This window comes from Cryptomeria japonica, chromosome 10 (assembly GCF_030272615.1).
Source record: "Cryptomeria japonica chromosome 10, Sugi_1.0, whole genome shotgun sequence".
In the NCBI taxonomy this organism is placed as follows: Eukaryota; Viridiplantae; Streptophyta; class Pinopsida; order Cupressales; family Cupressaceae; genus Cryptomeria; species Cryptomeria japonica.
The window spans coordinates 440,990,959-441,013,926 of NC_081414.1; positions in this window are offsets into that span (position 1 = coordinate 440,990,959).

The following is a 22,968-nucleotide window of genomic DNA, read 5'->3' on the forward strand; positions in this document are numbered from 1 at the left end:
CAAATAAATGCATTAAAGAAGCCATTAAAACTCTCAGGAAATTTTCAAAAAATGCATTCCCAGGCATAATCGTATTATCCCACATTGGTGGTGAGATCGAAATTTGTGGTATTTAAAAGTAAAACTCCACCCATTCATAGTGTCAAAGCCTCAAGGGCTTTTGACACAAGGTGTTGGCTAGGCGACCAAGCGAACCCCACGCGTGCGGGCGCACTTCCCGAGGTGACCAAGGAGACCAAGTGGCAACCAGGCGGACCCACCCACAGAGGCATGGTTCCCGAGGTGAGTTTTGCAGAGAAAGGGCGACTTAACAAGTGAGCAAGTTCGTCGAAGATCTACGGTGTGTGTTGATTCATGAAGGGAAGATGATCGAAATTTACCCTTCGTGAAATGGTGAAATGCCAAAAAATGAAGGTTAGTTGAAGGTTAAAGAGTGAGCAGGTTGCAGAGGATCCGATAGTTGGCGTGATTTTGTGACCCGAAGATGCACACACGTTACCCTTCGTGAAATGGTGAAAGGTGACGTGGCAGGTCCAGGTGGAGGTCCAGCTCACAGGTCTTGTTGAGGTTGCATACAAGCAAGTAGCCAAGGAGCGATCCAAGTGGCGGACAAGTGGCAGATTGATGAGGTGTCATCTGAGGTGGCGCCTAGTGGACCACATCAGCGAATCACAAGCTACCACGCGGCAGGGCGTTAGGCCAAAAATTGGTTGAAAAATCAAAATTAAATATATAGTTTCGACTATAGGGAGAAATTCAAAAATTTAAATGATAGAGGCACATGAGTGATTAATTCGCTCAGAGGCTAATTTTTGCCCGAAATATCAAGTATTACATATCACCGAAAAGCTCTCGAAATGAGGAATCTAGTCATGAAGTTTGTTTCAGCAAACATGGGATATGTTGAGAGCAGTTTCCACGGGAAGGAAGGAGATATTTTTGCAGGTAGGGAAAAGGAAGACACTTGGCAGTGTGTTATGCAAATCTGATCTTTTTCCCTCCTCTTCTTATTCCCATTTCTTCTCAATGGTAGGGGTTCCAGTTTTTTAGAGATTTTCTCCAAGGGAGAAATCCAAAATTGTATGTTCCAAATTTGCAATAAATTTTCCAGTTCAATAACGTTTTCAGGGTTTTAGTTCTGTATGTGGGTGTTTTGCATAAGATTGTAATTGGTTTAGTTGCAGGTCATACATGTGCAAGGCAAGTGTAAAGTGCCATAGAATTTTCTTCAGGCATTTGTTGTCAGGTTCACAATAATTTAATTTTCAAGGGATTTTGAGTTTTTCCTCTCCAAGCGGGAGTGAAATTCCTGCTCTTTGAAATCTTTTACTGAAAGGATTTAAATTCTTGGAGCAGAAATTGTGGAATTGAATCATTGTTTGGATTATGTATGGTTCTATGAATGAATGTAGAATGTATTAATGTCAGACATTAATGCAGGGATATTTTGGTAAGCCATATTTGCAACTAGGTTCTCTTATAATGTTATGTATTTGACTCCATGCCTAGGTTAAGGCACTGGTCCATTACAACTAGAGGTTACTTGCAGCATAATTTAAACTCAAATCAAAATATCTTTTGTTTTATGTTCTATGGTAGTGTCCATCCATCTCATGATTCAACCATTTTCAGATCTGCAGTTATTTGCTTGGTAGTGTTGTGTGCCAAGTGTTGAAAATTTGTTATCCTTTTATCTTTGTGTGAATCCATATTTGCTCATGTTCTACAAATGATTTTATAAACTCTCACAACAGTGAGTGGCGACCCTGAAAGATCTCTGCACTAGTGTGCATTATTGTAAAAAATTTAAAAGATTTGGTGAACTTGCATCAAAACTTGCATCAAAGATTTAGCAGATGCTTGGGTTTTTATGATTGTAGATCCCAAAGAATTTATTGAAGATATTTTCCTACGTGAAGGAGGTGGTGACTCTATATGAAGATCAATGTATAATGTTAGAAGATCTCATAAAGATCTTACCAAATATCAGAGCAGCAGCAACAAAATTATTTTACCAGGTATTCCGCATTGTTGAGGTAATTAGTATTTCAGTTAAAGCATGGGTCAAGTATTTTGAGTAATAGAGATTGCAGCTAGTAATGGATTGTTGTAGAAATTTCTCTATTAAAGGTTATGTGCCATTCTGTTTTGATGGCATATCTGGTTACCCGAATCAGATTCCAAGTGACATTAGGAAGAAGTTACCATTGTTTAATGGGGACCAGTTACAATCAGCAAGAATGCATGTGCAAACCTTTGTTGATTTAATGAATGACTCTGATATTTGTCATGAGGATATTTGCATGAAGTTGTTTGTGCAGAGCTTGAAAGGGGATGCCAGGCTTTGGTTCTCATTTTTACAGGAAGCTTCTATTCCCTCATGGGAAGAATTAGTTGCATCTTTTCTTGAGCAATTTGCTGAGAGAATAAACTTTAATGATGCACCAAGGAAGTTGATGGAGATTAGAGTTGAGGAAGGTGAGTTAGTGCCAGCCTTCAATGTCAAATTTTCCAAAGCACTGGCTAAGATCCCACAAGGGTATAAACTAAATGAAGAAATGTCTTTAGTGATTTATTTGGATGCCTTTGGAAGTAAGATGAGTTACAAGTTTAGGGATAAAGAGCCAAAGACATTGCATCAGGCATTTGTGACAACCATGGACATAGAGAAAAACTTAAGATATGGTATTCCTATAGGATTTTTATCTGCTGGTGTCTATTGTCATGGTGTTTGTAATGCTGCAACTAAGTGTGAAGTGAGAAGTAATGTTCAGAGTTTTGGTGTTCATACTTGTGTTGGCAACACCGATAATTTAATTCTAAATGAAAATCAAAGTTATTGGCTGCAAAAAATGGTTGATCCTCATTTAGATATTGATAATGTCAATTATGTTGAAGATGAAATAAAAGTATTTTTAGATTTCACTTCTTATAATCATGTGGATGATCTTTCTAATTCGAAAGTTATGCACAAAGTTAACTCAGAAAATCTCAATGGTACACATGATTGCAATGAAAATATAGCACACATTGATGAACAATTTTTTAAAGAATCTCACATGGAACAGCCAAGTGCAATGCAATTCCAGAAGATTACAGAACTTAGGAAAGCTATTGAAGTTGCGGATAAGAAGTTTCAAATGTTGGAGAGCCTTAGAGTTATTAATGAAGACCTTCTGCAATATGTTGAAGAGTATTATTTAGAAAAGGACTGTGAACGGAATGCTTATACAATTGATGAACAACATTCTGATCTAACAGATGGTTTTATGACAGAAAATTTAAGTGAACATGCTGGATATTAATCAGATGAAGTAAATGGCAATGATATTCATCTTTGTTCTTTGACTGATGATGAGTGTTCTATTGTTAAAAAAGATCAATTGTGGCAAGATAAGTATGACTATCTTGATTCTCAAAATTATGGTCATAGGATGAAATTTTGTGGTTGTGAAACATGGAACACTGAGGATAGTTCCAGCCTAGTTTCAATTTCTTCTTTGTCTGATGAAGATGATTATGATGATAGGGCGGATGGTATCTTTAGCAAATTTTCTAATGTTTTATTTAATGTCAATATAGATACGGACCAACCACATCATTTTCATAATGTTCATAAGGGGATTCTTCATTTGGTTTCCAACCCTTTGTATGAAAAAATAATTGATCAGCTAGATGTTGTAAATGATAAACCAGTCCATCATGATGATACCATTCCATGTAGCAATGACATGTGTCAGGATGGAGATTTTTGTAATGGGTTGCTTGCTAGTGTGTTTAAACCCCATCTTGAAGTTTTTCATGCAAAGATGAGTGAACGTTCAAATCTTATTTCAGATTGTATGTTTGAGCCAGAGGTGTGTTCATTGTTTCAAGAGTGGGATGTTAAAGGTGTTGATTTATTTCACTTATTAGATGATGAAAAGAATGGATATGTTTCAGTAGTTGATCATGAAAGTAAGGTTCAAAATTATGTTCATGATGGGTATGCATATAATGTTGATTGGAAAAGAATGCTGAAAGATGTGTGTCGTAATAGAAATATTTCTCTAATGATCAGTGTTTGCTTTAGATTGTTTACATTATTAAGTGATGAGAATCATATTTTTGATAAGCAAAAGAGTTGGTTTCAAATTTGGTGGTTGGGAGCCATTTTATAAATAAGTTGTATTTTTGTACAGTTGCTTTTCTTTCAGTTGTGTGGTTTTCAATAAATTGCCCTGTTGTTTGGGTAGAATAAGGAAGCCCTTTGCTTTTGAGAAGAGAAGAGAAGAGAAGATAAGTGATCCATTTTTGGGTGGTCTGCTTAACCATAGATTCTGAATTCATGTGTTGATCTTGCAATCAACAATCCCCAGTCAGAGCCACTATTGGGACTCATTAAATTTCAGTCAAGTTTAGAGGCCCATTTCAAAATTTTGCTCTACATTTCCAAATAATCATAAAATGAGTCAGTTTGAACTTTGAATGGCCTAGTTAGAGAGAGGGTAAAATGGAGCCAGTTGATTTTCAAAGGGTAAGGTTTGGAAACTTGTTGCCCACCTTTCATTTAGCTTATGCAGTGTGTTACAACTTTCAGAATTCAGTTTGGATCATTTGATCAGGTACCCATTTCAAGGGGTGAGCTAAAAAGTGCATTTTAGGTGCAAATGCATATTTTACCAAGTAGTCTACTTTGAGCACCTATATGTTTGCCCTGTTGATCGTCATGAAGAATTTCAAAATGGATTTAATTCTATGCATAAAAGTGCCTCCGTGCAAAATTTCATGTCTTTATGAATTTATTTGCTTAGTTTAGCAAGCTCAATCTGTTTGCAGTTTGCATGGTTTGACAAGTCCCTGTTTCAGCAGCTAGTCGGAGCCCTATTTTGCATAAGTGTAAAAGTTGCCCCGGTGAATGTCATGCTAGAATGTTTGTCCTAGGATATTGTTGGTATAAATGAAAAGCTATATTTCTAGTTTCAAGCTCCTGCCAATCCGTTTGATCGATTTTCAAAAGAGTTTTCTTGAGCCATCCTTTTCAGTGTTTCGTACTTTCATTGCTATATCAGTTAAAGTGGCCATTTTCGTGAGCACACTATTCGCACCCAGTTAGCTTCCCGGTCGAACTGAGTATTCTAAGATTTGGTATGTACTTCAAGGTACCTTTGCCTCATATTTGAGGGTCTGCGGAGATCATTTGATATTTTTAAGAAAGACATCATGAGTTGCCTGTGCATTGACTTCATCAAGTCCACAGTGTCAACAAAGCCAATTGGTCATCTTTGACCATTAATATCTCTTCACTCGGGATTCATCTTGAAAAACCGCTTGGTAGAGTTCATGTTTGTATATGAGAGTACATGTCTATCAATTTGCAAGGTCCAGAAAGGTGTTTTGACTGGTTTGAAAATTACGTCTTCGCGATTAAATGCGAAAATGTGGCGCAGGGGCCTGAAAGTTGCAAAACTCAGTTTGATGATCCGAAAATGGTGTCAATCAATTCCAGAGGTATGTTTAAGGTTCGTGAGGCATTTTGAATGTCAATTGCATGAAAACAATTTTTTTTAAGCCGGACCCACTTTGCGGCTAGAGCTGGATATATGCCTATTCATTAATTTTATGGCAAAAATGGTCTTGTCATAAGTTGAAGATTTGTGGTATTTAAAAGTAAAACTCCACCCATTTAGAGTGTCAAAGCCTCAAGGGATTTTGACACAAGGTGCTAGCTGGGCGACCAAGCGAACCCCACGCACGCGGGCACGCTTCTCGAGGAAACCAAGGAGACCAAGTGGCAACCAGGTAGACCCCACCAACGTAGGCACGATTCCCGAGGCAATTTTTGCAAAGAAAGGAAGACTTAACCGGTGAGAAATTTCATCGAAGATCTACGATGCGCATTGATTCACAAACGGAAGATGATCGAAATTTACCCTTCGTGAAATGGTGAAAAAGAATGTGTCGAAAAATGAAGGTTGGGCGAAGGTTAAAGAGTGAGCAGGTTGCAGAGGATCCAACGGCTGACGTGATTTCGTGACCCAAAGATGCACGCACGTTACCCTTCACGAAATGGCGAAAGGTGACGTGGCAGGTCCAAGTGGAGGTTCAGCTTGCGGGTCCTACTGAGGTGGCGATGAGGTGACGTACAAGCAAGCAGTTCAGTAGCGATCCAGGTGGCGGACAAGTGGCGGATTGATGAGGTGTCATCCGAGGTGGCACCCAGTGGACCCCATCAGCAAAAAACAAGCTGCCACGTGGCAGGGCATCAGGCTAAAAATTGGTTGAAAAATCAAAATTAAATATATAGTTTTGACTATAGGGAGAAATTCAAAAATTTAAATGACAGAGGCACATGAGTGATTAATTCGCTCAGAGCCTAATTTTTGCCCGAAATATCAAGTATTATATATCACCGAAAAGCTCTCGGAATGAGGAATCCATTCATGTAGTTTTTTTTATTAAATGTGGGATATTTTGAGAGAAGTTTCCATTGGAAGGAAGAAGATATTTTTGCAGTTAGGGAAAAAGAAGACACTTGGCAGTGTGTTATGCAAATCTAATCAGTTTTTTAGAGATTTTCTCCAAGGGAGAAATCCGAAATTGCATGTTCCAAATTTGCAATGAATTTTCCAGTTCAATAATGTTTTCAAGGTTTTAGTTGTGTATGTGGGTGTTTTGCATAAGATTGTAATTGGTTTAGTTGCAGATCATACATGTGCAAGGTAGGTGTAAAGTGCCATAGAATTGTCTTCAGGCATTTGTTCTCAGTTTCACTATAATTTAATTTTCAAGGGATTTTGAGTTTTTCCTCTCCAAGGGGGAGTGAAATTCCCATTCTCAGGAATCTTTTACAGAAAGGATTTAAATTCTTGGAGCAAAAATTGTGGAATTGAATCATTTTTTGGATTATGTATGGTTCTATGAATGAATGTAGAATGTATTAATGTCAGGCATTAATGCATGGATATTTTGGTAAGCCATATTTGCAACCAGGTTCTCTTATAATGTTATGTATTTGACTCCATGCCCAGGTTAAGGCACTGGTCCATTACAACTAGAGGTTATTTGCAACACAATTTAAACTCAAATCAAAATATCTTTTGTTTTTTGTTCTATGGTAATGTCCCTCCATCTCATGATTCAAACATTGTTGAGTTGTCAATGTAGATTTAGCCTATCTACGAGTGCCCTCCTTGTTTTTAAACCGTTTATGAGATCTATTTGCTTTATTGATGTTGTCATATGTGGGTAATGAGCCTGAATTCTATGCATCAAAAGGGTGTCCCCCCTAGGTCTAGCAGATTCGGTGAACAACAAAAACAGTGACTCTAATGGGGATTATGCTACAACTTGTGTTGATTAGATTGAAATTGAGACCACTCTTTGTCTATCAACAATTAAAGCCAGTTAGTTCAGCCATGTCCATTTGAGGAAACAGTCATAAAAGTGTTATAAATCTAAAACCATTTTTCAGATCTGCAGTTATTTGCCTGGTAGTGTTGTGTGTCAAGTGTTGAAAATTTGTTATCCTTTTATCTTTGTGTGAGTCCATATTTGTTCGTGTTCTACAAACGATTTTATAAATTCTCACAGCAGTGAGTGGGGACCCTGAAAGATTTCTACACCAGTGTGCATTATTGTAAAAAATTTAAAAGATTTGGTGAACTTGCATCAAAGATTTAGCAGCTACTTGGGGTTTTATGATTGTAGATTCCAAAGAATTTATTGAAGATATTTTCCTGCGTGAAGGAGGCGGCGACTCTGTATGAAGATCAGTGTATAATGTTAGAAGATCTCATAAAGATCTTACCAAATATCAGAGCAACAACAACAAAATTATTTTACCAAGTATTCCTCATTGTTGAGGTAATTAGTTGTTCCTTATTAGGTGAAAAGGTCGCCATAAAAAGGAAAAGAAATTCATACTTCACATATTTCCTAATTTGAAAAATTTCAATTAAAGCATGGGTGAATTATTTTGAGTAATAGAGATTGCAACTAGTAATTGATTGTTGTAGAAATTTCTCTATTAAAGGTTATGTGCCATTCTGTTTTGATGGCATACCTGGTTACCCGAATCACATTCCAAGTGACATTAGGAAGCATTTACCATTGTTTAATGGGGACCAGTTACAATCAGTAAGAATGCATGTGCAAAACTTTGTTGATTTAATGAATGACTATGATATTTGTCATGAGGATATTTGCATGAAGTTGTTTGTGCAGAGCTTGAAAGGGGATGCCAGGATTTGGTTCTCATTTTTGCAGGAAGCTTCTATTCCCTCATGGGAAGAATTAGTTGAATCTTTTCTTGAGCAATTTGCTGAGAGAATAAACTTTAATGATGCACTAAGGAAGTTGATGGAGATTAGAGTTGAGGAAGGTGAGTTAGTGCCAGCCTTCGATGTCAAATTTTCCAAAGCACTGGCTGAGATCCCACAAGGGTATAAACTAAATGATTAAAATGTCTTTAGTGATTTATTTGGATGTCTTTGGAAGTAAGATGAGTTACAAGTTTAGGGATAAAGAGCCAAAGATAATGCATCAGGCATTTGTGACAACCATGGACATAGAAAAAAACTTAAGATATGGCATTCCTAAAGGATTTTTATCTACTGGTGTCTATTGTCATGGTGTTTGTAATGCTGCAACTAAGTGTGAAGTGAGAAGTAATGTTCAGAGTTTTGGTGTTCATACTTGCGTTGGCAACACCGATAATTTAATTCTAAATGAAAATCAAAGTTAATGGGTGCAAAAAATGGTTGATCCTCATTTAGATATTGATAATGTCAATTATGTTGAAGATGAAATAAAAGTTATTTTAAATTTCACTTCTTATAATCATGTGGATGATCTTTCTAATTCGAAAGTTATGCACAAAGTTAATTCAGAAAATCTCAATGGTACACATGATTGCAATGAAAATATAGCACACATTGATGAACAATTTTTTAAAGAATGTCACATGGAACAACCAAGTGCAATGCAATTCCAAAAGATTCCAGAACTTAGGAAAGCTCTTGAAGTTGCGGATAAGAAGTTTCAAATGTTGGAGGGCCTTAGAGTTATTAATGAAGACCTTCTTCAATATGCTGAAGAGGATTATTTAGAAAAAGACTGTGAACGAAATGCTTATACAATTGATGAGCAACATGTTGATCTAACAGACGGTTTTATGACAGAAAATTTAAGTGAACATGCTGGATATTCATCAGATGAAGTAAATGGCAGTGATATTCATCTTTGTTCTTTGACTGATGATGAGTGTTCTATTGGTAAAAAAGATCAGTTGTGGCAAGATAAGTATGACTATCTTGATTCTCAAAATGATGGTCATAGGATGAAATTTTGTGGTTGTGAAACATGGAACACTGAGGATAGTTCCAGCTTAGTTTCAATTTCTTCTTTGTCTGATGAAGATGATTATGATGATAGGGCGGATGGTATCTTTAGCAAATTTCTGATGTTTTATTTGATGTCAATATAGATATAGACCAACCACTACATTGTCATAATGTTCATAAGGGGATTCTTCATTTGGTTTCTAACCCTTTGTATGAAGAAATAATTGATCAGCCAGATGTTGTAAATGATGAACCAGTCCATGATGATGATACCATTCCATGCAGCAGTGACATGTGTCAAGATAGAGATTTTTGTAATGGGTTGCTTGCTAGTGTGTTTGAACCCCATCTTGAAGTTTTTCATGCGAAGATGAGTGAATGTTCAAATCTTATTTCAGATTATATGTTTGAGCCAGAGGTATGTTCATTTTTTCAAGAGTGGGATGTTAAAGGTGTTGATTTATTTCACTTATTAGATGATGAAAAGAATGGATATGTTTCAGTAGTTGATCATGAAAGTAAGGTTCAAAATTATGTTCATGATGGGTATGCATATAATGTTGATTGGAAAAGCATGTTGAAAGATGTGTGTCGTAATAGAAACATTTCTCTGATGATCAGTGTTTGCTTCAGATTGTTTACATTATTAATTGATGAGAATCAGATTTTTGATAAGGGAAAGAGTAGGTTTTAACTTTGGTGGCTGGGAGCCATTTTATAAATTAAGTTGTATTTTTGTACAGTTGCTTTGCTTTCAGTTGTGTGGTTTTCAATAAAGTGCCCTAATGTTTGGGTAGAATAAGGAAGCCCTTTTCTTTTGAAAAGAGAAGAGAAGAGAATGATCAATTTTGGGGTGGTCTGCTTAACCATAGATTCTGAATTCTTGTGTTGATCTTGTAGTCAACCATCCCCAGTCAGAGCCACTATTGGGACTCATTAAATTTCAGTCAAGTTTAGAGGCCCATTTCAAAATTTTGCTCTGCATTTCCAAATAATCATAAAATGAGTCAGTTAGAATGGCCTAGTTAGAGAGAGGGTAAAATGGAGCCAGTTGATTTTCAAAGGGTAAGGTTTGGAAACTTGTTGTACACCTTTCATTTAGCTTTTGCAGTGTGTTATAGCTTTCAGAATTATATTTGGATCAGTTGATCAGGTACCCATTTGAAGGGGTGAGCTGAAAGTGCATTTTAGGTGCAAATGCATATTTTACCAAGTAGCCTACTTTGAGCACCTATATCTTTTGCCATGTTGATCGTAATGATGAATTTAAAAATGGATTGAATTATATGCATAAAAGTGTGCCTCCATGCAAAATTTCATGTCTTTATGAATTTATTTTCTCAGTTTAGCAAGCTCAATATGTTTGCAGTTTGCATGGTTTGACAAGTCCCTGTTTCAGCAACTAGTCGGAGCCCTGTTTTGCATAAGTGTAAAAGTTGTCTCGGTGAATGTCATGCTAGAATGTTTGTCTCGGGCTATTGTTGGTATAAATGACAAGCTATATTTCCAGTTTCAAGCTCCTACCAATCTGTTTGATTGGTTTTCAAAAGGGTGTTCTTGAGCCATCTTTTTTCAGTGTTCCGTACTTTCATTGCTATATCAGTTAAAGTGGCCATTTTCATGAGCGCACTATTCGCACCCAGTTAGCTTCCCAGTTGAACTGAGTATTCTAATATTTTATATGTACTTCAAGGTATCTTTTCCTCAGATTTGAGGGTCTACAGAGATCGTTTGATATTTTTAAGAAAGGCATCATGAGTTGCCCGCGCATTGACTTCATCAGGTCCGCAGTGTCGACAAAGCGAGTTTGTCATCTTTGACCATTAATATCTCTTCACTCAGGATTCATCTTGAAAAACTGCTTGGTAGAGTTTATGTTTGTATATCAGAGTACACGCCTATCAATTTGCAAGGTCCAGAAAGGTGTTTTGATCGGTTTGAAAATTACGTCTTTGCGATTAAATGTGAAAATGTGGCGCAGGCGTCTAAAAGTTGCAAAACTCAATTTGATGATCCGAAAATGGTGTCGACCGATTCCAGAGGTATATTTAAGGTTCGTGAGGCATTTCGAAGGTCAGTTGAATGAAAACGAATTTTTTTTTAGCCAGACCCACTTTGGGGCCCGACCTAGATAAATGCCTGTGCATTAATTTTATGGCGAAAATGGCATTGTCATAAGTTGAAGATTTGAATTTCCTGGTACAAGACAAGACCGAACTAAGGATGGAGTATACAAAGATCTTTCGGGTAGTGGACGAGTTGTATCGTCACCTATGATGTGTGTAGAAGCTCTTGACCTCATTCTTAACAGATTAAAGAAGGCAGATTTTAAGTTTTACGAATTCAAGACAATATCTGGAAGTGGACAGTAGAACGGGAGTGTTTATTATAATATGAATGGCATTAGAACCCCCCAAGCAAATTCTATTAGCAGATGGAGCAGCCTTCACCCTCTGCATGATAGCCAGAAGAAGCTTTTCACAGCTGCAGTTAGCAAGTGTAATGTGAGATGGGCAAAGGTTGTTTTAAAACCTTCAAACTAATTCTTTTAGCAGGAGCAAGATACGCCTCCTCTCTGCTATGGCGTGGATCCTCAAGCAGCATGATAAAAGGTGTTTAAAACCGCTTAATACAAATACATTGGCAGCTGGTAAAGACTTGGAAAAGTTCCAAACAAATGAAAGTACCAGTTGCAGCGTGGAAATGGAGAGGGGCAGCGTTGAAACAATAGCAAATGCAACCAGCAACCATAAAAACTTGTTAGCAAAAGCCATGGGCAGGCTAAAAGCCAAAACCCCTCTGCGCAGGATGCACCTTTGATGGTGAAAGACTAAAGTTGATGTTTTAAAAGCAGCGATTTCAATTGGCTGGTGAAAAGGCATTATGAACTCCCAGCGAATGCACATTATGGCAGGTGTAAAGCCCAAGCATAACCCCCCAGTGCAATGGAGGTAAGGGCAGCATTAAACTTCAACGAATGGAATTCAAGCAATAGTATTTGGCAGGTGTATAACCAAACTTCACGAATCTCCATTTCATTTGCTAGATTTCTCCCTACTGTGCGTGGATGTCGGGAGGCTGTGAAAAAATGATCTGCAATTATATTCATTTTAACTTTAAATTGGTGATTCAACTATTAAGAACAAATGAAAGTTTCATACAGTCATTGATCAACACCTAGATAACTTAATTTTCTTAGGGTATGATGGAACCATTAATAGATCAGCATTTTCAAAACAAGAAGAAGAAGAAAACTAGAGATTTGATGGAGGAAATGGTTCAGCTAGTGATAACGATTGCCCAACTGAAGAAATTCTAGATGTGTTTGAAACGTAGCTGAAGGACAACAGTGAAGGTATGATAGAGAGAAAGAATAAAAAGAGAAAGAGAAAAGATCTAAGAACTGAAAATAGTGTAAATAAGAAACTAGCACAGGAAAATAATGGTTTAGGATTCAAGGAGGTTTATGAAATGCTAGACAATCGCAGTCAGGAAAGCAAGAAAGAAAAGAAGAAAGCAAATAAATGCATTAAAGAAGCCATTAAAACTTTCTGGAAATTTTCAAAAAATGCATTCCCAGGCATAATCGTATTATCCCACATTGGTGGTGAGATCGAAATTTGTGGTATTTAAAAGTAAAACTCCACCCATTCATAGTGTCAAAGCCTCAAGGGATTTTGAAACAATGTGCTGGCAAGGCGACCAGGCAAACCCCACGCGTGCGGGTGTGCTTCCTGAGGCGTCCAAGGAGGCCAAGTGGTGACCAGGCGGACCCCACCCATGCAGGCATGTTTCCCGAGGTGAGTTTTGCAGAGAAAGGGCGACTTAACCAGTGAGCAAGTTCGTCGAAGATCTACGGTGTGCGTAGATTCGCGAAGGGAAGATGATCGAGATTTACCCTTCGTGAAATGGCGAAAAAGCATGTGCCGAAAAATGAAGGTTAGGTGAAGGTTAAAGAGTGAGCAGGTTGCAGAGGATTCGATGGTCGGCGTGATATCATGACCTGAAGATGCACGCACATTACCCTTCGCAAAATGGTGAAAGGTGACGTGGCAGGTCCAAGTGGAGGTCCAACTCGCGGGTCTTGCTGAGGTGGCGATGAGGTGGCGTACAAGCAAGCAGTCCAGTAGTGATCCAGGTGGCAGACAAGTGGCGGATTGATGAGGTGTCATCCGAGGTGGCACCCAGTGGACCCCATCTGTAAAAAACAAGCTGCCACGTGGCAGGGCGTCGGGCCAAAAATTTGTTGAAAAATCAAAATTAAATATATAGTTTTGACTATAGGGAGAAATTCAAAAATTTAAATGACAGAGGCATATGAGTGATTAATTTGTTCAAAGGCTAATTTTTGCCCAAAATATCAAGTATTATATATCACCGGAAAGCTCTCAGAATGAGGAATATAGTCAAAAAGTTTGTTTCAACAAATGTGGGATATTTTGAGAGAAATTTCCATGGGAAGGAAGGAGATATTTTTGCAGTTAGGGAAAAAGAAGACACTTGGCAGTGTGTTATGCAAATCTGATCTTTTTCCCTCCTCTTCTTATTCCCATTTCTTCTCAATGGTAGGGGTTCCAGTTTTTTAGAGATTTTGTCCAAGGGAGAAATCCGAAATTGCATGTTCCAAATTTGCAATGAATTTTCCAGTTCAATAATGTTTTCAGGGTTTTAGTTCTGTATGTGGGTGTTTTGCATAAGATTGTAATTGGTTTAGTTGCAAGTCATACATGTGCAAGGCAAGTGTAAAGTGCCATAGAATTGTCTTCAGGCATTTGTTGTCAGTTTCACTATAATTTAATTTTCAAGGGATTTTGAGTTTTTCCTCTCCAAGGGGGAGTGAAATTCTCGTTCTCTGGAATCTTTTACAGAAATGATTTAAATTCTTGGAGCAGAAATTGTGGAATTGAATCACTGTTTGGATTATGTATGGTTCTATGAATGAATGTAGAATGTATTAATGTCACGCATTAATGCAGTGATATTTTGGTAAGCCATATTTGCAACTAGGTTCTCTTATAATGTTATGTATTTGACTCCATGCCCAGGTTAAGGCACTGGTCCTTTACAACTAGAGGTTACTTGCAGCACAATTTAAACTCAAATCAGAATATATTTTGTTTTCTCTTCTATGGTAGTGTCCCTCCATCTCATGATTCAAACATTGTTGAGTTGTCAATGTAGATTTAGCCTATCTATAGTACCCTCCTTGTTTTTGAACTGTTTATGAGATCTATCTGCTTTATTGATGTTATCATATGTGGGTAATGAGTCTAAATTCTATGCATCAAAAGGGTGTCCCCCCTAGGTCTAGCAGAACCTAAAGTGCAGGAGGATCATTAGGATCCTATGTTATGTTGTCGAAGCCCTGAAGTGTTTTCATTGATTGAGATTTGCTTTCTCATAGATCAATTGTAGGTGTACTTGGGTTAACCAGATTTGGTGAACAACATAACCTACATGCTACTATTACATAATCATATGTACATAAGGTTTACTCAGCCTTACAAGTGGTTCCGACACTATTACAAATTATTACAGCTCATATGACAAGCAATTTTAGTACATAAATCTTCTCCAAAGAGTCCATAGCCATCATGAAGAAGATCCAAGTCCACACACAAGAAGAACAACAAGAAGAATGGAAAAACCCCAATGGCAAAAAGATACAACCACCCAACCAATGTGGAACCTACAAGGAACCACTCGCCAAGCTAAGAGATGTCGCTAGGTCCCAAAACACACACTAAGCCTAGGTTGACACTTCTACCAAAGGGAATAACACCAATAAAGACTTTCATACTTATGGACCAAACACCAATGCAACAACAACCAAGAAAAATCCTAGAGGCCGACAAAGCATCAAGGCATAAATGCAAATGTTAAACACAAGGGAACTCATCTACAAGGGATCATCACATTTCGTACCAAAACAAGCTCTATCCTAAGGGCATGCGGAGCCATCTCAACCTATGAGAGACTAAGGGAGATTGAATTACCATCTCCACGGTCTTCTCATGCTCAGCCTAAAACATCCTCCCTAGGACTAAGTCATGAGGCACCATCATTTATTATCTTTTTAATTATCTAACTACCCAATCCCATTCATTAATTAATTATCACTTAATTAAACAAGGTAAACTCTCTTACGGCCAAGGGGTTTGGACTTCATGCATCCTTACAAGGAACCTCATGATAGTCCATCTCTTGTGACCTCGGGTTTTGCAAAGGAGCCCACTCCCTTACATGGACCCAAAAATCAACATTACAAGAGGCTCTAAGTTACACAAATAAATCTGAAATGCAACCTCATACAATGCCAAATCATGGATAGACACATACTCCTAAAAAATGGACATCAATATACAACAGAGTTGAACCTCTTGACCAAAAAAGTATATAAACCAAGTCATAAAACCACTGCAACCAAATCAACATATATCCAGAAGGTCTTCACACTTGTTGTCCTTAAAATCAATAGCATAATAAATTAACTCCCATGGAAAAACATCATGAGACAAGTTCAAATAACCATTGAAATATTATATCCAAGAAATGGCGTCAAATCTGAAAATAAAAATCAATCTAAAACACAACATACGCAAGACAACCTCTGGTAGCAAAACACAACATAACACATTATGCAATATGATATTCACAAGAAAAACAATAAATGAAATCGGGCAACGTTTGCAATACACTTGGCCCGCGCTATAACTCGTAGGCTTCATTCAAAACCACAAATGGACTTAACATATAACATCAAAGACTAATGGACAGCACAATGTGTAAATTCACACAACAAAAATAACTACCAAATAGCTACAACACTCAATACACAACACCTTCTATCGCCCAAGACAAATATGAAAACACACTAAACTAGATAAAATTCTATACTGATAGCATAAACTAAAATGTGCTAAGTCATTTTCAGACCCATCAAATTGGGTGTTTTGGTTCAGCAATTATGTGATCAAGTTGGGATATGATGAACAATAGTACAATAACAAGGTTGTTGAATGGGCAAACCCATCCAGCCTAGTTACCCATTGACTGGAAATTACAAATAAAATAGAACATAAATAAATTATTACTTATTGCTGACTAGGAAAGTATATTACCTAGTAACAGGGATTTACACTCTCTGCAGAACACAACATATGAAATCATAGTACTAAGTACCCAGTACATTATGGTGGTGTTGCTGCACCCACCATGACATGGTGGCAACTGCACTCACCATGTCGTGGGGTGGTGCTTGCACCCTCCATGACATGGGAGGTGCCACAACACTCACCATGTTGTGAGTGGTGCTAGGCACCAACACGAAATGTGTGGTGTTGTTGCACCCTCCATGTCGGGAGGGGGTGCAAAGCACCCACTACGACATGGTGGTGGTGCAACAACACACCACCATGCCGTGGGTCGTGCTATGCACCAAACACATGGTGTGGGTAACACAATACAACAACAACAACAACAAAAGATAAAAAGGGGTGACATGGTAAATAGCTGCTAAAAGAGTAAATGAGATATGGGGTTGCACACAGCCAGCAACCCATCCAAAATAAGGGTGTTGTAAACAAATTGCCTCTAAAATACAAAAGAAATATTGTGATAACAACATCAATATACCCAAATTTTCTATTTCATAAATCATAAAGAGGGTTTTTATAGAGAAAGCCTGATAAATTCAAACATGGATTTCAAACAGCAAGAATTCTCACTAATAACATCCAGATTTCATAGCAATACAATCTCCATTCCCTCATTCAGAAATTTCAAACACAATGAAGACACACAACAATAAGATCTAATAATAGTACAAAAGAAAAGAGGGAAAACAAGAGGCCAACCTCTTTCTTGTGTTATGGAAGAGAGCCTTTGGTGAAGAATCTTGACCACTGCTCCCAGCTACAGCAAAAACCCTTCCAGCACAAAAACTCCAATCCACGAATTCCCAAATTCTCAAAAAATGCTCCCAGAAAAATAGTTGCAGAAGAGAAGAAAGAAGAAGAAGAAAACCCCCCAAAATGAATTCACGACAACATATAAAAATACAAAAAGAGAAATTGAGAAACCCTAGCCTTATAATTGGCCAATAGAAATATTTCATTTTGAAATATTCCTCCCTCTACAACTATATAATATAGCAATTTATCCTTCCCATTTCTTTTATGGGATTTCAAAAATCCAATTAAATAAAAAATAAAAAATAGACACATATTGCTCTCATCCTCATACAATTCAAGATATTATTTAAACATTAAAATAATTAACCCATAATAGATAAATTAAAATTAAAATCAACATTAAATAAATAAAGTAATTAAAGTGAAATAATTAAATAAATGCAATAATTTAAATCAACTAAAAACATTAAATATTAAATAAAATCCCAATTAAACATTAGTTTAAATTCAATAGCGAAAATAATTAAATAAACAAAAATCGCTAAATCATAATAAATTAAACTAATATTGCCACTAGTAAAAGTCATAATTTATTATTAAATAATCATTGAATTACGATAAATCATTTATCGCCGATATTTAAATAAATTAAATAATCAATCCATCACTAAATAACAAAAAATCATGATTAAATAGATTAAATAATTAATCTATTACTATAGTCAATAAATCACACTTTAAATAAATTAAATAAACTAAACAATCAAACTCACCATGCCACATACTCACAACTCATGACAACCGACTCGACATGACAAAATTCACCAAGACTGACAAAAAAGATTTACAACAACCTGGACCTAGAGTGTGGATAGGGAACCAACATCTCCAAACCACATATTTGCCATCGGGAAAAGACACGCTCGCACCTGTAAAGCTAGGGGAGATCGCACCCAGTTGCTCGGAGGAATAAATGTCTAGGTACCTGCAACCACAACAAAGATACATGTGCATATATATACATACATACAAGACAGGAAAATGGAGGGATATCGCAACGACACATCTCGCTCAGAATGAGTGATGTGGCAGTGATCCCCCATGAAGATAGTCAAATAGTATCCATACAGTGATCATGCAAATAATGAAACATTGCATCATAAGTAAATAAAACTAGGGTTAGTATATCCATTCCAAAATGAGGCATGATCCATGAAATCTATCAAAGCACATGATAACCAAAATACCATTACTAACTATCTAGGAATCATAACTAGTCATGAGCACATCCATTAACATCAATAGTATAAGGTCGTGTAATGTCTTTGATCAAAATTATCAACTGAAAACGTAAGTAGCCATAATCAATGTCCATGCATCATATAAGTCAAATCATATCCATCGCACAAAATAAAGGTCTGATCAAGTCAATCCAAAATAAAATAAGAGTTTGATCAAGAGTGGGCATTACATCCTCCCCCCCTTTCCTAGTCTTACTCCTGGAAGCCTAAGAACAAGAAGGGGTACAACTCTCTCATTCACGTTGCATCCTCCCAAATAGCTGATGTATCATCATTCAGGTCCCACTAGACCCTTACCTGCTCTATTCCCTGACCTCTAAGGGACATCTCTCTGTGCTGAAGAATGTGCACAGACTCCAAAGAAAGTTGCCCATCCATGACTTGCAAAGCATTCCAATCGAGAACATGTGATATGTCAGGATGGTATAATCTCAAAACAAATACATGAAATACATCATGGATGCAAGACAAGCTAGGCGACAATGCAAGGCGATAAGCTACAAGGCCAATCCTCTCCAAGATCTCAAATGGTCCTACAAACTGAGGCACCAACTTAGAGCCTTTTCCATAACAGATGGATTCTTTCATGGGCGAACTCACAAAAATACCCTATCTCCAACTGAGAACTATCTATCTACCCTATGAGCATCTGCATATTTCTTCTGTCTATCCTATGTAGTTGTCAAATGCTCTTTGATTTAGGTAACCTGCTCCTCCATATCCTATAGCATCTCTGAACCAATGTGTACCCTATCCTCTAACCTGTCCCAACTCAAGGGAGTACGACATGGTCTCCCATATAACACCTGGTAGGGGGACATACCAATGGAGCTATGGTATCCATTATTATAAGAAAACTCCACTAAGTATAGGTAGTCCTCCCATCTGGACTATTGATCCATAACATACATCCTCAACATATCCTCCAAAACCTGGTTCACTCGCTCTGTCTGACCATCTGTCTCTGGGTGATATGTTGTATTGTAGTTCAGCTGGGTCCCTAAATCATGCTGAAGTGTTGTCCAGAATGCAGAACTGAACATAGGATCTTTGTCTGATATAATCTTACATGGAATACCATGCAACCTAACGATGTCTCTGACAAAGATCTATGCCACTGTGGCTGCTGTATATGAGGATCTCACTGGTGAAAAGTGTGCAACCTTGGTCAACCGATCAACGGTGACCATAATGGCATCGTGTTGACAAGAAGATATAGGCAATCCAACTACAAAATCCATGGAAATGATGTCCCATTTCCACTCTGGGACTACATGTGACTGTAAAAATCATGTCGAATGTCGGTGAGCTACCTTAACTCACTGACACTCAAAATAGCATGACACAAAATCTGCTATGTCTCTCCTCATTCTTTCCCAAAAGTAAAGTTGTCTCAAGTTTGTGTGCATCTTCTTGACACCGGGATGTGTTGAGTAAGGTGCATGATGGGCCTCCGTCATGATTAATTTATGAAGTCCAGCAGATGACGGAACATAAATGTGTCCCATGTATCTAAGAATGTCATCTATGTTCATGGAATATCTTGTATACCTTCCCTCCAAGGCTCTGCCTGATGCTATCTCTGATTTGACCGCCTGGTACCATGTATCTGCTGGTAGTTAGTGGGGTCTTGCTGATTTACTTGTTTTGAGGTTTTTTTCTAAAATGAAATGATGGGCTTATACATTACAAAAATTGCTTGTATTTTGACAACTTCAGATGCATCTAGGAAATACCACTGAGGTCTATGGGGACCAAAGTGGATGATAATGGGGATTCTAAGCCTATATGACAATCTTTATATAGGGAGATCACTTCATTTTTTCTAGGTGCTAACAGTCCCCTCATGGCTATATGTTAGGCTCTACCCTTGTGGGAGCCCATTTACCCCACATATAACACATTTGTTATTCATGTCTTTCATTAACAAACTTATAACAATAATAACTCCATCTAATAAGTAAATAAACCATTCTTCTCAAACCAATATCATGGATTCAAGAATAATTGTCGGCAATGTAGGGAGTTGTTTTTCAAACTGATAGAATATAAGGATTTGATTTATGGTAAGGGTTAGGAAAAATGACTAATTGAAAATCCTAAGGGGATCCTTAATTCCACTAGAATTATGGTTCCAACATGACCCACATCATCATGGATGTTGATCAGAATTCCTATCTTACTGCTATACTATCCAATGATGAGATTCTGAAAGTTGTCAACTCTTTTGAAGGTAACAAGGCCCTGGGCCCATATGGTTTCCCTATGTTCTTTTTTCAAATGTATTGGCATATTGTTGGAAGTGATGTATCTAGTGTTGTGAAATAATTATTTGGTGCGAGGAGAATTTTGAAAGAACTGAATGGTACTTTCATTGCTCTTATTCCCAAAAAGATGGGTGCTAATTCCATGGATCTTTTTAGACCTATCAGCCTATGTAACTCTTTGTACAAGATCATCTCAAAGGTTTTGACCTCTAGAATCTTGACTCTGGTCCCTTCTATCATTTCTCCCTAGCAAAGTGGCTTTGTCCCAGGGAGACAAATTTTGGATTCGATAATCATGGTCCATGAAAACATTCACTCTCTCTCTAGTGCTAAAAAAGAAGCCTTCCTTTTAAAGCTTGAATTATCTAAAGCCTATGATAGAGTTGACTGGGGCTTTATGATGGATGTTCTTTATGCTTTTGGTTTCTGCTCTAGAAGGATCTGTCTTATTATGCAATTGGTTTCCTCTTCTTCTTTTTATGTTTTGATCAATGAGTCTCCTTCCCCCTTTTTCAAATCCTCAAGGGGTCTCAGACAGGGCGATCCTCTATCCTCGGTTCTTTTCATTATCATGGCGGAATGTTTGGGAAGATTTATTGGCAAACTTGTTGAGAAGGGAGAGTTTTGTGGGCTGAAACCTTCATCGGCGGATCAAGTTTTCTCCCATCAGAAATTTGTGGATGACTCTATTATTATGGGGAACTCTTCAGCGAAAGATTCTAGGAGCTTAAAGAAAGCTTTGGACAGTTATGGGATAGCTACTGGTAAATTGATAAATTGGTTTAAAAGTTTTGTCTATTTCATAAACACTCCGGAAAGAAGACAGATAAAGATTAGTAACATTTTGGGATGCCAATTGGGGAATTGTCCTGCTTCCTATCTTGGGCTCCCTTTATGTCAAGTTCCACCTGATACTTTATGGGGTGCTCTTGTGGATAAATTTCATAGGAAGTTAGCTGGATGGAAAGGCTCTCTACTCACCCAAGCTGGTAAGGTCCATCTTTTGAAATTTACTCTTTAGAGTATTCCTCTTTATGCCATCAATCTTTTTAGAATCCCTGCCAAGTTTGCGGAGGCTATTGAAAAAATTCAAAGAACTTTTTTGTGGACAGGGGTTGAGGAAAAGAAGAGAATGAATCTGATTGCGTGGGATAAGGTTTGTAAACCTATAAGAAAGGGAGGACTAGGCCTTAAAAGAATTAGAGACATGAATGAGTTTCTCATGGCTAAGCAGATATGGAGAGGTTATAACACTAAGGGAGAATGGAAATTGATATGGGACAATAAGTATAAAAGACAATTCCCAACCCTTCAAAGTTTCCTCAATGCTGAAGATATCTTGATTGGTTCTAACATCTAGAAAAATGTTACAAGAACTAGAGATCTAATTGCTAAAGGTGTGAAATGGAAGGTGGGGAAAGGTAATCTCATTAAATTCTAGGAAGACTCTTGGTTGTTTGACTCCCCATTGAGTGATAATCCTGATTGGGGCAAGTTTCAGGATCAGTGTAAGGAAAAATATGGTACTATGGTGGGTGACTACTGGAATGTTGGACAATGGAAGGAATTATCCCCAGTTGATCCCTCCCTTGGTAATTTGAACAAAATTATGAATTCCATGGTGGTGGTGGATGATGATGACCAGCTAATCTGGAAACTTACTGCAAATGGTAAATTTTATGTCGCCTCTCTCTATAATCAGCAGTTCTATAATCTAGAGTGTCCTTGCTGGGCTAAGGCTTGGGTGAAAGGCCTAATTCCCAAAATTAATATTTTTTCTAGACTGTCCTTCAAAATAAAATTTTGACTATTGATAATCTCAAAACTAGAGGATTATGTATGCCTAGTGTTTGTCTTCTTTGTATGCAGAATGAGGAAACCATTAATCACTTGTTCTTCCACTATCCCTTCTCTATTGACATCTGCGCTAGATGTCTGGATAACTTCAATATCAGTTGGGTCTTTCTGGAATATTTCCAAGATGTTTTTAATTCCTGGCATCACCCTTCAAGTAATAAGTCTATAATTCTATTATGGACATTGGCTAATGTCGAGGTCGTCAAGGGAAGCACAATTAATCCCTAACTCTAACCTTCTGCAAGAAATCAATTCCCTTGTTCACTCTGACCCAAAGAACAATGTAGCCTTACTTAGTATGCTAAGG